This window comes from Bubalus kerabau, unplaced genomic scaffold (assembly GCF_029407905.1).
Source record: "Bubalus kerabau isolate K-KA32 ecotype Philippines breed swamp buffalo unplaced genomic scaffold, PCC_UOA_SB_1v2 scaffold_26, whole genome shotgun sequence".
Taxonomy (NCBI): Eukaryota; Metazoa; Chordata; class Mammalia; order Artiodactyla; family Bovidae; genus Bubalus; species Bubalus kerabau.
In genome coordinates, this window is record NW_026577880.1 from 7,649,324 (window position 1) to 7,658,816 (window position 9,493).

Sequence of the window (9,493 nt, forward strand, 5' to 3'; positions counted from 1 at the left end):
TGTGCCCGCAGCTTCACACACAGGTGTGTCTCCGTAGGAATCAAGAAAGATCCTGACAGAGTGAGGTTCATTAGAGCTATACTAAAGAGCAAAGGCTTGTCCATGTGGTCTTGCCTTCCCCTGTGCCTTTGGGTCTCCAGGCTCGGCCCCAGCTCCGTGGAAACAACCCCTGAGAAAATATCTTCAAGATCCACTTTTCCCAGTGTCTGGGAACCGGGGTTCGTAGGAGGAGAGAAAAGCACGCCTCCATAGGGAACGAAAAGGCAGCCCACCTGCCTGTGTTTTGAAGCCTCTATTTGGAAGGAATGGGTTAGCTTCTCCTAAAGGAGACCTCCAGATCTGCTCAGAAGTCGGTAATTCCAGAGGCAGGGTACTGGTTCCTGACTGCCCTTTGCTAGCCTTGCAAAGATATTCCTAGATTCTAGAGTTATTTTCCATGAAGGAGCAGGCTTCGGGAATGTGTCAGACGGGACTGGCTCCTTATTGACCTCAGCTCAGCTATTGCCATTCCATTCAAACTAGGACAAGGCCCTACTTTATGAAGGGTAAGGGTCTTCTTCTTTGCAAACTGCCAAGGGCTACAGCAATGAGACCTCTGTCAAGGTGAGGGAAGCCTAAGAGGATGGATTCTCAAGCAGGTGCTTTGCCACAAAGCATCAGCACCCCACGGAGAGAATCAAGCTCCCTGTGCACCAATGTTGGGAGTGTAGCTTCACACACAGAGTTGTCTCTATAGGAGCCAAGAATGTTCCTGAGAGATTAGGTTCACTAAACCTCTCCTACAGAGCATAGACCTGTCCATGTGGTTTTGCCTTCCCCTGTGAGTTGGGTCCTCGAGGTCTGCCACACCTCCGGGGAAACTGTCCCTGAGAAAAGATCTCCAGGAACCGCTTCGCCGAGGCTGGGAAACGCTGTTCACAGGAAGTAAGGCAAGCGAATCTCCTGCAGAGAAAAAGAGGCCTTACTGTCTCTGGAGGAGCAGGTTGCCAGAGTGTGTGAAACCTGACTGTTGCCTTACTGGCCTCAGTTCCACCATTGGCTGTTCCTCCGAACTAGGACCCAGGCCTATTTGGAGAAGCGTTTGGGTGCGGATTTCTACAAAGTGCCAAGGGCTACAGCAGTGAGAATTCTCTCAGCGGTAAGGGAGAGCATTTTATGGATTCTCAAGCTGTTTTCTGAACGACAGGGTCAAAATGAACTGAGAGAATCAGGCTCTCTGTGCCCCTATGTTAGGTACGCAGCTTCACACACAGAAGTGTCTCTATAGGAGCCAAGAATGTTCCTGAGAGATGAAGTTCACTAGAAGTCTGCTACAGAGCATAGACCTGTCCATATGGTTTTGCCTTGCCCTGTAAGTTGGGTCCCCGAGGTCCGCCCCAGCTCAGGGGAAGGAGCCCCTGAGAAAAGATCTCCAGGGACCGCTATTCCCCCAGGCTGGCAAACGCAGTTCACAGGAGGTAACACAAGCGAGCCTCCTGCAAGGCACAACAGGCCTTAGTCTCCCTGGACGATCAGGCTGCCAGAGTGTGTGAGACCTGACTGGTGCCTTACTGGCCTCAGCTCCGCCATTGCGTGTTTCTCCGAACTAGGACCCAGGCCTACTAGGAGAAGGGTTTGGGTATGGATTTCTAAATACTGCCAAGGGGTATAGCAATGAGAACTGTGTCACGGGTAAGGAAGAACATTGTATGGATTTTCAAGCTGTTGTTTGAATGACAGCTTCAAAGCTGCACAGAGAGAATCAGACTCTGTGTCTCCATGTTCGGTACACAGCTTCACAGACAGGGGTGTCTCCATAGGAAACAAGAAAGTTCCTGACAGAGTGAAGTTCACTAGAGCTCTCCTAGAGAGCAAAGACTTGTCCATGTGGTTTTTCTTCCCCTGTGCGTTTGGGGCTCCAGGCTCGGCCCCAGCTCCGTGGAAACAACCCCTGAGAAAAGATCTTCAAGATCCGCTTTTCCCAGAGGCTGGGATGTGGGGTTCATAGGAGGCGGGAAAAGCAGGCCTCCTTCAGAGAGCAAGAGGCAGCCAAGCGGCCTGCGTTTGGAAGCCTCTATTTGGAAGAATGGGTTAGCTTCCCCTAAGGGAGACCTCCAGATCTGTTCAGAAGTCGGTAATTCCAGAGGCAGGGTGCAGGCTCCTGACTGCACTTTGCCAGCCTTGCAGAGACATTCCTAGATTACAGCGTTATTTTCCATGAAGGAGCAGGCTTCGGGAATATGTCAGACTTGACTGGCGCCTTATTGGCCTCAGCTCAGCTCTTGCCTTTCCTTTCAAACTAGGACAAGGGCCCACTTTATGAAAGGTAAGGGTCCTCTTCTTTCCAAACTGCCAAGGGCTACAGCAATGAGACCTCTGTCAAGGCGAGGGAAGCGTAAGCTGATGGATTCTCAAGCAGGTGCTTTGCCACAAAGCATCAGCACCCCACGGAAAGAATCTGGCTCCCTTTGCCCCTACGTTGCGTGTGTAGCTACACGCACAGAGGTGTCTCGATAGGAGCCAAGAATGTTCCTGAGAGAGGAGGTTCACTGTTGGGGGCCAGAGTGAGGCACTCCGCCCATGGCAAAGGTCATGAGGAAGGAGGCTCGACATACGCAAAGGCGGGATCGAGCCTCAGGAGTCCCCCTGGAAATCCTCGAGCATCTACCCCCATAACCAGAGCCTGCCTACCTTACTACTTTGTGCTCTCACCTACACCTCTGACTTTACGGGGGGCTGTCCCCCACCACCTCTTTCGGAGAAGGAGTTAACCTAGAGCTCCAGTTGATAAAAACCCCTGGGTGTGACAAGAGTGTTTTAACCTACAAACTCCTCTGAAGGTTCTCTAGCCTGCCTGACAGGCTTGTCCGGCCACATGTGATTGCTCACAGCCTCCCAACCATGAGAGGCACGAGATGCTTTAAACCTTCTAAAAACAGGTTCCTTAGAAAAGTTAGAAAATTATTAGTATAAGTATAATGGGCTGATTAGAAATCATATTGGTGAAGGGTTTTTCATTTGTTGAGCTGATGTTTACTGCTAAGTCTCCACATCCCCTGCCCTTATACACATTAATGAATATATAGAAGAAATAAGTATTAACCTTTGATATAAATCACGTTAGACCTTAGGCTAAGTAAATTCTTTCCTTAACTAAAACCCACTACACCCTCACCCTATAGGAATGTAACTTTATTTGGGTGGCGTCTGTTTTAAGAATAATCACCCCTGGAGAAATAAGTGTCCTGGTTGACTGACCGCTGTCACAAGGAGAGGGTCGTAAATTGTCAGCAGGCCCCCCGGCCAGAAGATGATGTAACACCCCTAAGACCTCTGTATACTTTTGTATGAAGCACCTGACTTTGATAAAAGTCAGGACTGCTGACCCCACGTGACTTTGGCATAACATCTCAGTGTATAAAAGTAGACCATGGAAAATAAAGAATTGGGATCAGTTTCTCGAAATACTGGTCTCCCCATGTCTCTCTCTCTCTCTCACTCTGGTTGAGTCTCCATCTGGAGCGCGGAACCCACCAAGCTTACTAATTTTCCCTCGGCTTCTAAGATCCGACCGGGGAGGCCTCAGTGTCTCTTCTCCTTCGGGAGAACGGAAGGACGCCTGCGGCCTACGTAAGTGGTGCAAGCTTCTTGTCTTGAAGTTTTATTGGTCCCCCGCGTAAACCAAGCTACTCAGCCTCTTTTCTCCACTGAATTTTCCTACTGAGCTATCCTCATTTTATTACTCTTTATATCCTTAATTAACGTTTAATTAAGCAGCTGTTCCCTGACCCTCGCCTACGCCGTCTCTGCTTCGAATACCCTGGATCAGCTGGGGCTGGACCCCGGCAGTTCACTAGAGATCTCTTACAGAGCATAGACCTGTCCATTTGGTTTTGCCTTCCCCTGTGAGTTGGGTCCCCGAGGTCCGCCCCAACTCCGGGGAAACAACCCCTGAGAAAAGATCTCCAGGAACTGCTTTCCGCCCAGGCTGGGAAACGCTGTTCACAGGAAGTAAGGCAAGCGAGCCTCCTGAAGGGAAATAGAGGCCTTACTGTCCCTGGAGGAGCAGGCTGCCAGAGTGTGTGACACCTGACTGGTGCCTTACTGGCCTCAGCTCCGCTATTGCATGTTCATCTGAACTTGAACCCAGGCCTACTTGGAGAAGTGTTTGTGTGCCGATTTCCAGAAACTGCGAAGGGCTACAGCAATGATAACTCTCTCAGTGGTAAGGGAGAGCATTGTGTGGATTCTCAATTTGTTGTTTGAACGACAGCGTCAAAGCTGCACAGAGAGAATCAGGTCTCTGTGTCTCTATGTTGGCAATGCAGCTTCCCACACAGAGATGTCCCCGTTGGAGCCAAGAACATTCCCCACAGACTGAGGTTCACTAGAGCACTCCTAGAGAGCAAAGACTTATCCATGCGGTTTTCCCTTCCCCTGTGCGTGTGGGTCTCCGGGATCAGCCCCTGCTCCTTGGAAACAGCCTCTGAGAAAAGATCTCCAAGAACCTCTTATCACCCAGGCTGGGAAGTGGAGTTCACAGGAGGTGGGATAAGCAAGCTTCCTTCGGCAAGAAGAGACAGCCAACCGGCCTGTGTTTGGAAGCCTATATTTGCAAGGAATGGGTTAGTTTCTCCTGACCGAGACCTCCGGATGTGCTGAGAAGATAGAAATTCCAGAGGCAGGGTCGAGGTTCCTGACTGCCCTTTGCCAGCCTTGCAAAGACATTCCCAGATTCTAACGTTATTTTCCATGAAGGAGCAGGCATCGGGAATATGTCAGACTTGACTGGCGCCTTACTGGCCTCAGCTCAGCTACTGCCTTTCCACTCAAACAAGGACAAGGGCCTACTTGGTGAAGGGTAAGGGTCTGCTTCTTTCCAAACTGCCAAGGACTACAGCAATGGGACCTCTGTCAAGGTGAGGGAAGCCTATGCGGATGGATTCTTAGCAGGTGCTTTGCCACAAAGCATCAGCACCCACGGAGAGAATCAGACTCCCTTTGCCACTATGTTGGGTGTGTAGCTTCATGCACAGAGGTGTCTCTGTAGAAGCCAAGAATGTTCCTGAGAGACGAGGTTCACTAGAGCTCTCCTACAGAGCATAGACCTGTCCATGTGGTTTTGTCTTCCCCTGTGAGTTGGGCCCCCGAGGTCCGACCCAGCTCCAGGGAAACAGCCCCTGAGAAAAAATCTCCAGGAACAGCTTTGCGCCCAGGCTGGGAAATGCAGTTCACAGGAGGCAAGGCAAGCGAGCCTCCTACAGGGAAAAAGAGGCCTTACTGCTCCTGGACGATCAGGCTGCAAGAGTGTGTGAGACCTCACTTGTGCCTTACTGGCCTCAGCTCCGCCGTTGCCTGTTATTCTGAGCTAGGACCCAGGCCTACTTGGAGAAGGGTTAGGGTGCGGATTTCTACAAACTGTCAAGGACGACAGCAATGAGAATTCTCTTAGCAGTAAGGGAGAGCATTGTATGGATTCTCAAGCTGTTGTTTGAATGACAGCTTCAAAGCTACACAGAGAGAATCAGGCTCTCTGTTCCCCTATTTTGGCTGTGCAGCTTCACACACAGAATTTGACTCTGTTGGAGCCAGAAATATTCCTGAAAGACTTAGGCTCACCAAAGCTGTCCTCCAGAGCAAAGACATTGGATGTGGTTTGGCCTTCCCTTGTCAGTATGGGTCCCCTAGCTTGGCCCCAGCTCCGGGGATACAGCCTCTGAAAAAAATCTTCCAAGAAGCGATTTTCCTCCAGGCTGTTAAGCGGAATTCGCAGTTTGCAAGTTAAGGAAGCCTGCTTCGTGGAAGAGCAAGCAGCCAACTGGCCCTGTGTTAGGAAGCCTGTATTTGAAAGGAATGGGTTAGCTTCTACAGCGGGAGAACCTCAGATCTGCTCAGGGGACTGAAAGACTAGAGTCAGGGTCGAGGTTCTCCCTTGTGCTTTGCGCACCTTGCAAAGATATTCCTAGCTTCTAGCGTTAGTGTCCCTGTAGTAGCAGGCTGCAGGAGCGTGTGATAAATGACTGCCGCGTTCCTGTCCTCAGCTCCGCTATTGACTTTCTATTCGAACTAGAACCCAGGCCTACTTTGAGAGGGGTTAGGGTCCAGTGTTTCCAAACTGCCAAGGGCTACGGCAATGCGAGCTCTGTCAGAGGTAAGAAAAGAGCAATTGGTTGGATTCTTCAGCTGCTGCGTGTCTGCACAACTTCCGCGCCGCATGGAGAGCATGAGGCTCCTTGTGGCCCTATTTTGGGTATGCAGCAACATGCACACAGAATGTCTGTGTTCACTTATGTACAGGCTTATGAACACTAGAGCTCTCCTACAGAGCAAAGACCACTCAGTGGGCTCCAAGAGATACCTGTCGCGGCTCGAGAAGAGAGTGGAGTCCTTTGCTTCCCCTCGAGATGAGGCCTGACTCCCCGGGTGAGTATGGAATGCAACCCCAAATCCCTGTCGCCTATGGAGAGGAACATTAAGTCCTGGATACAAGCCTAGATGAGGTCTAGTTTGCCCTTCAGTGAATGGAGCCCAATCCCCAGCTCTCCCTGGCAACTCGAATGGAAGATAAGACTTCCTGGGCCAACACAAGAGGAAGCCTGAATTCCCCGTCGTAACTCGAGAATCCCACCGCAACTCGAGAAAAACCACGTGCTTCCCTCGTCATCGCAAGATGAGGCCCTTTGTCCGCTACAGCATCTCAACAGAAGTCCCACGTTCCATCCTGAAGTGCGAAACGGTACTTGGTACCCTTGATGCGACCCCAAAAGTTCCGCGACATACCAGACTCACTCAAGGGGAACACCGAGGTTCCCGGCACCACTTCATCTGAGCCCCTTCTCCTCTCCTGATTGTGACAGGAGGGTCGACTCCCCTTCTCTGTCTGCAAGGGGTTCCTGACCTTCCGGGCGCACCTCAGGATGAGGCCGGTCTCATGAGGAAGTTCGAGACATAGCCTCGTGGGTGGTGCCACATGTCAAAAGACCCCAATTTCACGGTCCACTCTTGAAAAGAACCCGATGCCAGCACACCTCTTTGAAGGAAAACCTGTGGATGAAGGCACAACACGAAGGGGCACTGACACCCGCGTGCATCGTCCAGAAAAACCCGCAGGTCCCACAGACATTTCGACAAGTGGCCTGTCATCCTGTAAACAACTCGAAAGGCAAACGAAGTTCCATTCCTCAACAGAAGACTAGGTGTGACTCTCTTGTCCCTATTCTGCAGGGACCACGGGTTCCGAGTCAGAAACGGAGAGCAAGCCTGAGGTTCCTGCGTCCACTCGAGATGAAGCCCTCTTCCATTGCACCACAACCAGTGGAGTCCCGAGAGGCCCCTACCAACTCCACAGATTCCCTGAGTTCTCAGAGGCACAAAAAGAAGCTCCCTGAGGTCACAGGCACAAGTCGAGGGACCCCTGGGTTTTCTGCCGTGACTCGAGAAAGACCTCGAGAGTGCTTCAAAATGTGATGAGTCGCGATTCCCCTACCATGACTCAAGAGCCATGACACGCTCCCCCTTGCCACACGCATGGAGACCTGACTAACATGGCACTGCATGAGAGGCTCCATGAGTTCCTCATCGTACCTCGTGAGGAAACCCACACTGGCGCGGCAGCTCGAGGAAACACATGAGACACCCCGGTCATCGCGAGATGAGGGCCTTATTTTCCTGCATGGCCTGGAGACCAATCACGAGTCCTCTCTCCAAACTGAAGAGGAGGCTGGACTCCCTTGAAGCCGCTCAGGGGGCTCCAAGAGACCCGCGTCGCGACTCGAGAGGAGAGCAGAGTCCTTGGCTTCCCCTCGAGACGAGGCCTGACTCCCCGGGGGAGGCTGGAATGCAACCCTGAGATCCCCGCCTATCCTGGAGAGGAATATTAGGTCCCGGACACACGCCTAGGTGAGGTCTGTTGGCCCCTGCAATGACTCGAGCGCAACCCCCAGCTTTCCCTCGCAACTCGAGGGGAAGATTGGGCTTCCCAGGGCCAACCCAAGAGGAAGGCTGAGATCCCCATCGTAACTCGAGAATGCCACCGCAACTCGAGAAAAACGACGTGGTTCCCACCTCTTGGCAAGATGAGGCCCTTGCCCGCGACGGCGTCTCAATGAAAGTCCCCTGTTCCGCCCTGAAGGGCGAAACCGTCCCTGACAGCCTTCCTGCGACCCCCAAAAGTCCCCTGACACGCTGGGTTCCGCCGAGGGGAACACCGAGGGTCCCGGCACCGCTTCTTCTGAGCCCCTTCTCCCCTCCTGATCGCGACAGGAGAGGCGATTCCCCTGCGTGGTCTGGAAGGGGTTCCCGGCCTTCCCGGCGCACCTCAGGATGAGGCCGGTCTCACGAGGAAATTCGAGACGAGCCACGTGGGTGGGGCCACATGCCGAACGCCCCCGATTCCCCAGTCCGCTCTTGAGAAGGACCCGAGGCCCGGACCCCTCTTCGAAGGCAACCCTGTGGGTAAAGGCACAACACGAAGGGGCACTGCCACCCCCGTGCATCGTCCGCAAAGACCCGCGGGTTCCACACACAGCTCGATGAGGGACCTGAGACCCCCTGAGCAACTCGAGAGGCAAGCGGGGTTCCCTTCCTCAGACAAGACGAGGCCTGACTCTCCTGTCCCAACTCTGCAGGGACCCTGCGGTCGGAGTCCGAAAAGGAGAGGAAGCCTGAGGTTCCTGCCTCCCCTCGAGGTGAGGCCCTCTTCCGTTGCGCCAGACCCAGCGGAGTCCCGAGGGGCCCCGCCACCTCCACAGGATCCCTCGCCTCTCAGAGGCACCCTGGCAAGTTCCCTAAGGTCCCCGGCAGAAGGCGAGGGAAACGAGGGTTTCCCGCCGCCCCCCGAGAAAGACATCGAGAGTCCTTCTTCAACGCGTCTCGAGGCCCTAGTCCCCTCCCGTGACTCGAGAGCCATGACGCGCTCCCCCTCGCCACGCGCATGGAGACCTGACTTCCCTGGCGCCGCACGAGAGGCTCCCTGAGATCCTCGTCGTGCCTCGGGAGTAAACCCCCACGGGCGCCGCAGCTCGAGGAAACCCCTGAGAAGCCCCCATCCTCGCGAGCTGAGGGCCTTCTTTTCCTGCATGGCCTGGAGAGCAATCCCGGGTCCTCTCTACAAACGGAAGAGGAGGCTGGACTCCCTTGAGGCGACTCAGTGGGCTCCAAGAGATCCGCGTCGCGGCTCGAGAGGAGAGCGCAGTCCTTTGCTTCCCCTCTAGGCGAGGCCTGACTCCCCGGGGGAGTCTGGAGTGCAATCCCGAGATCCTTGTCTTCCCTTGAGAGGACTATTAGGTCCTGGACACACGCCTAGATGAGGTCTCTTTGGCCTTGCAGTGGTTCGAGCACAACATCCAGCTTTCCCTCGCAACTGGAAGGGAAGTTTGGGCTTCCCAGGGCCAACACAAGAGGAAGCCTGAAATCCACGTCGTAACTCGAGAATCCCGCCGCAACTCGAGAAAAACCACGTGGTTCCATCGTCTTCGCAGCATGAGGCCCTTGCCCGCCACAGCGTCTCAAAAGA